Source organism: Dermacentor silvarum, unplaced genomic scaffold (genome assembly GCF_013339745.2).
Source record: "Dermacentor silvarum isolate Dsil-2018 unplaced genomic scaffold, BIME_Dsil_1.4 Seq1048, whole genome shotgun sequence".
In the NCBI taxonomy this organism is placed as follows: domain Eukaryota; kingdom Metazoa; phylum Arthropoda; class Arachnida; order Ixodida; family Ixodidae; genus Dermacentor; species Dermacentor silvarum.
In genome coordinates, this window is record NW_023605496.1 from 32872 (window position 1) to 40956 (window position 8085).

The following is an 8085-nucleotide window of genomic DNA, read 5'->3' on the forward strand; positions in this document are numbered from 1 at the left end:
AAAAAACTTCATGTAAACTTAATAATTTCCAGCCTTCGGTGCCATTATGCAATAGCAAAGTTGAATCCAGCCAGGATTTGAGTGTGATAATATGGTAGACACCCTGTGATTAGTTATAGGTTCAGTAATAGCACAGAAAAATGAGTTGGTGTGGCCAATACGTTTTCACACTTTGTATAAAAAATGGTTTTATGGGGGGACATATCAAGTAAGACACCAATGAAATGTGCCCCACATTTGCAAGTATAAACATTACAAAACTCCAGTGACCTATGCAATGTTCATCAAATAGACATGTTTCACATATCGCCTAGCATGAAGTTCTCTGTTATAATACAATTATAAAGGTAGTTAGCAAGTTCTTGGTAACCGTTAAGCTATATGCTTGGTATATGTTTTTGATTAATCCAAATATATACCCAGCAAATGCTACCAAAGAAATTTTCTTACTTTTCTAATACTGGTTTTTATTATACGAAGTTTTGTTGTGGCATCCTGTATTTTGCTGCTTTTTTTATACCCAATAGACGACTACCCAATACCCAAGAAAGTAGCCCAAAGATTTGGAAGAAAAACAGAGGCAACAAATTTTTTTGCTACTGCTATATAATCTGTTCACCAACTACCCCAGCAAAGAATCCTTTTATTCAGTACAGATAAATCACTGCTTGCACTAGCTTCGGTTATAAATGATTAACAAAAGTAGACTGCTACAGCAGGAAATGAAACTTGGAGACATTTATGAGGATATTTAGCAGTCGGCAGAATTTTGAGCCAACATGTATTTAGGAGGTTTTGATATGACCCGAGAATAAGCTTCAGAATGAAGTTGCTGAAAAAGAAAATGTGTTGAGCATCGACAAGATCGAAAGACCTACAGAACGCTGATTTGCGCACGGCAAGATATAACAAGGACGGGTGTGCTGGGCCAGGGAAGCTAAGAAACAAATCTAGGAATGCTAGGCGCCGCCACGCCGTTAAAAAATCAGGTGAATGTTGAAGAGTGCGACAGTGACTAACGTAACAGAAGAAGGCGAGCGCGGCACGCAGTCGCGTGACTTCACTAGGGACATCTCCGCCTCGCAAATCTAGGGAACCGCACAAGAAGAGATCTGGCAACACTGGTGTGTTTTGCCATTGCCAGCTTACTCGGCGCGCCGTGACCACATCTGATAGATGATATAGAAAATCCCGCTCTTACCATTTCTTGTTTAAGGTCCTCAATCATTTGTTGTAATTCGTCCCCCTAGCAAAAATTCTAATAGGGATTTGTATTAGTCTAATACATTTTTCTATTAGTCCTATTAGTGTTGTATTGGTCTTGTAGAAATTTGTATTAGTCTAATAGGTTTTGTATCAGTTTTGGTGCAGCACCTATTAGTATTTGTATTAGTCTAATACATTTTTCTATCAGTCTTATTAGTTTGTATTAGTCTGCTGTATTAGTCTTGGCAAAATTCATATTATCCTAATAGATATGTTCTATCCATCTTATTAAGTTGTATTAGTCTTGTTGACACTTGCATTATCCTAATAGGTGTTCTATCAGTTTTATTAGGTTGTATTAGTCTGCTGTATTAGTCTTGTTGAAACTTTCATTAGCCTAATAGGTGTCGTATTAGTTTTGATGTGGCACCTACTACATTACAGAAATACGGTTGAGATTTTTTATACAAAGTTTTTTGAAGAGGGCTTTAAGTAAATATTAAAAATTGCAGAATTTGAGCTAGAAAGAGGGATGATTTCTTGGTAACATATATTTGTGGCTGCACATGTCAGGCATGCATCACAATATTACTCATAAGCTGTTAAAAAAACTTCATGTAAACTTAATAATTTCCAGCCTTCGGTGCCATTATGCAATAGCAAAGTTGAATCCAGCCAGGATTTGAGTGTGATAATATGGTAGACACCCTGTGATTAGTTATAGGTTCAGTAATAGCACAGAAAAATGAGTTGGTGTGGCCAATACGTTTTCACACTTTGTATAAAAAATGGTTTTATGGGGGGACATATCAAGTAAGACACCAATGAAATGTGCCCCACATTTGCAAGTATAAACATTACAAAACTCCAGTGACCTATGCAATGTTCATCAAATAGACATGTTTCACATATCGCCTAGCATGAAGTTCTCTGTTATAATACAATTATAAAGGTAGTTAGCAAGTTCTTGGTAACCGTTAAGCTATATGCTTGGTATATGTTTTTGATTAATCCAAATATATACCCAGCAAATGCTACCAAAGAAATTTTCTTACTTTTCTAATACTGGTTTTTATTATACGAAGTTTTGTTGTGGCATCCTGTATTTTGCTGCTTTTTTTTATACCCAATAGACGACTACCCAATACCCAAGAAAGTAGCCCAAAGATTTGGAAGAAAAACAGAGGCAACAAATTTTTTTGCTACTGCTATATAATCTGTTCACCAACTACCCCAGCAAAGAATCCTTTTATTCAGTACAGATAAATCACTGCTTGCACTAGCTTCGGTTATAAATGATTAACAAAAGTAGACTGCTACAGCAGGAAATGAAACTTGGAGACATTTATGAGGATATTTAGCAGTCGGCAGAATTTTGAGCCAACATGTATTTAGGAGGTTTTGATATGACACGAGAATAAGCTTCAGAATGAAGTTGCTGAAAAAGAAAATGTGTTGAGCATCGACAAGATCGAAAGACCTACAGAACGCTGATTTCCGCACGGCAAGATATAACAAGGACGGGTGTGCTGGGCCAGGGAAGCTAAGAAACAAATCTAGGAATGCTAGGCGCCGCCACGCCGTTAAAAAATCAGGTGAATGTTGAAGAGTGCGACAGTGACTAACGTAACAGAAGAAGGCGAGCGCGGCACGCAGTCGCGTGACTTCACTAGGGACATCTCCGCCTCGCAAATCTAGGGAACCGCACAAGAAGAGATCTGGCAACACTGGTGTGTTTTGGTGGGGATTTAGTCGCTCCCGTTCACGTTTGCACATCCGCTACGGTATCTAGCCACCGTACCTCCGCTCATCCCGTAAAAGACCCGGCGCTGTCAGCTTGCGCTAGCGTTTACCGGAACACCGGACACGCGAATCACTACTGTGCTGTATAGTAATCCTTCGACATGAATTGCCGCAATCGCGTAAATGCCGTTGCCGATCGGATACCCACAACCAGTGCTGCAGCCACTTTGCTCGCATGTTTGCCTTGCAGAGGGACACGATGTCGCAGCTTGACATGTCGCCGATCGCTACGTTTGCAGCCCACAATGCGACAGTGGTGCTTGCAAAAAGACAGATTGAGACTAACACAATCCACGCATCTCGCGCCAACATGGAGCACGTTGTAACACAAGCAGACGACACTTGCTGCGTGCCGGAAGTGCTTTCAAGAGTGTAGTACACACTGTCCTTGTGCATTCTCTTTCTGTTACTTTCTTTTTATAGAAACAAATTAACTAACATTTCAACTATTACGAACATTTGTTCACCCTGATGTTGGAAAAATTACCGATGACTCGCCCTGTGCAGCCAATCAGATAGCTAGCCCTACTGATGTGATATGGTCAAAGCGCGTCAAATGGTCAGGGGCGGCTTAAAATTCATCCGAGTGGCGTGCTGCGATCGGTAGCGATGTGCCTTTTTAAAACCTTGTAATAAATTACATGCTTTACGTAGAGCACTTAGGTGCGTCAACCAATGATCAGAAGCTAGGACCTTCTTTAACAACTCCGTACATTTGTACAAAATCTTCGAAATCGTTTCAGGGTCCCTTTAAAGCACAGCCAGGGCTTAGAACTCAAGTTAACCAACCTCCGGCATGGCTTAATGACTTAGTCATCCCTTAGACAATTTTTATCAAGTGTTTAAGTTTTTTTTTGATTTATTAAAGAGGAGGTGATGTTGCATCCAGCAGTTGTTTCTCATTCCAGTTTTGGGTTTTCGTTTCCATTGCCAGCTTACTCGGCGCGCCGTGACCACATCTGATAGATGATATAGAAAATCCCGCTCTTACCATTTCTTGTTTAAGGTCCTCAATCATTTGTTGTAATTCGTCCCCCTAGCAAAAATTCTAATAGGGATTTGTATTAGTCTAATACATTTTTCTATTAGTCCTATTAGTGTTGTATTGGTCTTGTAGAAATTTGTATTAGTCTAATAGGTTTTGTATCAGTTTTGGTGCAGCACCTATTAGTATTTGTATTAGTCTAATACATTTTTCTATCAGTCTTATTAGTTTGTATTAGTCTGCTGTATTAGTCTTGGCAAAATTCATATTATCCTAATAGATATGTTCTATCCGTCTTATTAGGTTGTATTAGTCTTGTTGACACTTGCATTATCCTAATAGGTGTTCTATCAGTTTTATTAGGTTGTATTAGTCTGCTGTATTAGTCTTGTTGAAACTTTCATTAGCCTAATAGGTGTCGTATTAGTTTTGATGTGGCACCTACTACATTACAGAAATACGGTTGAGATTTTTTATACAAAGTTTTTTGAAGAGGGCTTTAAGTAAATATTAAAAATTGCAGAATTTGAGCTATGAAGAGGGATGATTTTTTGGTAACATATATTTGTGGCTGCACATGTCAGGCATGCATCACAATATTACTCATAAGCTGTTAAAAAAAACTTCATGTAAACTTAATAATTTCCAGCCTTCGGTGCCATTATGTAATAGCAAAGTTGAAGCCAGCCAGGATTTGAGTGTGATAATATGGTAGACACCCTGTGATTAGTTATAGGTTCAGTAATAGCACAGAAAAATGAGTTGGTGTGGCCAATACGTTTTCACACTTTGTATAAAAAATGGTTTTATGGGGGGACATATCAAGTAAGACACCAATGAAATGTGCCCCACATTTGCAAGTATAAACATTACAAAACTCCAGTGACCTATGCAATGTTCATCAAATAGACATGTTTCACATATCGCCTAGCATGAAGTTCTCTGTTATAATACAATTATAAAGGTAGTTAGCAAGTTCTTGGTAACCGTTAAGCTATATGCTTGGTATATGTTTTTGATTAATCCAAATATATACCCAGCAAATGCTACCAAAGAAATTTTCTTACTTTTCTAATACTGGTTTTTATTATACGAAGTTTTGTTGTGGCATCCTGTATTTTGCTGCTTTTTTTTTATACCCAATAGACGACTACCCAATACCCAAGAAAGTAGCCCAAAGATTTGGAAGAAAAACAGAGGCAACAAATTTTTTTGCTACTGCTATATAATCTGTTCACCAACTACCCCAGCAAAGAATCCTTTTATTCAGTACAGATAAATCACTGCTTGCACTAGCTTCGGTTATAAATGATTAACAAAAGTAGACTGCTACAGCAGGAAATGAAACTTGGAGACATTTATGAGGATATTTAGCAGTCGGCAGAATTTTGAGCCAACATGTATTTAGGAGGTTTTGATATGACACGAGAATAAGCTTCAGAATGAAGTTGCTGAAAAAGAAAAATTGCAAGACATTCAATGTCAGTTTAGTTGTAGTGGCATCAAAAAAGACAGTCCATCACTAAGAAAATTACTTTTCCAAATCTTTTATTTTCACACACTCGATGAAATGAAAAAAGGAAGGTCACAAGTAAAGTATGTGATCAAATGCTGCCTTTCTCTCTTATTGATCAGAACAATATTTCTCTTGAATCTACAGCATGAGCTCATGCTCAAGTACTGTCTGTGGATGACCAATCAATTTTAAGCAAGTAATTTGTAGCAATAAACAGCTAATTACTCTAAACATAAAAAAATGTGCACACATGGTAATTACACATTAGACAAAGTAGCTAGCTTGAAAGTACAGGATAAGCAATATAAAAATGTGACAAGTTTATGAACTTGCAATACCTTGAAATACCTATTGATTCTACAGTGAGATATAATGCACATAGCCAGTATATTTTCTCGGCGGCAACGAAAAAGTTCTGGTTACTAAACAATGCTTGAAACACTGCACCAGTGTACCAAGCTAAGACAAGACAATCATCAGGCCATCGTTAAAATACATAGATGCTGTCCAGGAGCAGCACACAGACAGAAATTAGTACCATAGTATGCATACAAAGAAAGCACTTAGGTTTACTTGTAATGAATACAATATGCATATCTCAGTCACAGATACCAGACACTATAAGCTTGATGCAAATTAGACCGCTTGCAGATGTTGAGCATTAAGTGCGCTGAAGTGAGCATTCAATCTAATAAACTGTGACAGAAACACAATAGATATAACAACCTTTACACATTAAAACCATTTTAGTGCCACAGACAAGAATCATAAAAGGTTTATAGTTCATTCCTAAAGCAATAAGCAAATGGAACGCTCTTTCACAAAATGTGGTCTACTCTAGCACTCCCAAGTCCTTTTTATTTGCAGTCCAGGTGCACTTGTAATTTCAGGCATTTGTGTACTGAGTCATCTTTTGCACCTATCTTTCCAACAGAAAATGTAACAGCGTCAACACTTTGCTGTTACTACTATGCACAGCATGTGTATTTGGAAATGTTTATTTTGTTAATTGTGCTTTTCTTCACACTCCATTGAAGGGAAAGTATGCATTCTGGTCATATTATATAAGTGACCTTCTAAAAGGCAGCCTGCACCATTGTCATATAAATAAATAAATAAATAAATAAATAAATAAATAAATAATAAAATGCGGGCAGCGTAAAGATTGCACAGTTAGGCTAAATAAAAGTTGTTCAATTGGTGCCACAGAAGTGGCCGACAGTGATGTTTTGAAGATGTCTTCCTTGGCAAGTTCAGATCGATTTGAGGTTGGTGGGATCAGGGTATATAACCACCTTTGTCTCGTAAATTAGAGGATTTTAGGGCTTCTAGTGCACAGAGGACAAAGAGAAAGCTGTCTAAATGAAGCTTGGAACAAAAAGATACACAAAGTTAGCATAGAGCTACGTACAAAGCATTAATAATGCATAATTTGTGAAGAAAGGCCCAGATTAAACCCATATGTGCTCACTCAAACTGCATATGCCTAAAGCTAGACCCAGTGGGGGTACTCTGTAAGAGTCCACCTAGTGGACTGTCCATTTCGGCTGTTGCTGATTAGCTGCAGCTGCACGAGTGAGAAGATTGGCTGGCGGCACCTGTCGCCTCCTCACTCATGCAGCTCCAGCCAATCAGCAGCGGCCGAAATGGACAGTCCACTAGGTGGACTCTTACAGAATAGCCCCCAGAAGTGTGGTATTATTCAGTGAAACATGTGGGGTAAACCTAAAAGTAGTGCAGTCTAAAATGAAAGTAAAGTAAAGGTTAAGCAAATTAGGCTCTATGTAGGAGTAAGATGGTACTAAAGCAGGGTACGGTGGTATAGGTGAAGTTAAGGCGACTCAGCAGTGGTTGACATTGAAGAAAGCCCCAAGGTCTTCTAGGGGAGCTTTCCTCCCCTCCCAAATAATAATAAAAAAAAGGAAATGTGGAATAACAAACCACATGATACACTAATTTGAATTGGTAAACTTTCTTCGATGTCAACAGCTGTTGACTTGCCTTTATTAAATGGACTACCATTTGTTTTAGTCTTTCTCAAGCAAGTTGGGTAGGCCAGCAACATAGCAGGAGCTGCCCAGAGACATTACAACAGAAATGCTATCTACTCTGTCAAGAGACATTAACAATTTTTCACTCTTTAGCACGCAGGAGCTGATGTGCGCAATGTTACGATACCTTTCACAGGCCAACTGTGTGCACATCAACATGCAAGAACTATCACAAAGTTCATACACATTGTGCAAAGTGTAGAATTGCCCCATTGTGCATTTGAAGGTACAGTTCCTGGTTTTTTTTGCACGCTGGTATGCACAGGTGTGAAGCAGGTGGCCTCGAACTAAAATGCGCTGGAAGCTGGTAACCTTATCTGGTATGTAGCCAAGCGCCGCAAGAAATGCATTCTTTCGCTCATTGTCCACAATGCCACACACAACCCCTCTTCCCAAAGTTTTTGTTTCATTAGTTTTGCAAGCTGCTGGAGCTGTTAACTGATCACAAATTTCTTTCACCTGAGGCTGCAAAGTAAAGTATTCTTGAGCATTACAAGCTGTAGCTGCATCACAAAGCGTTCCAT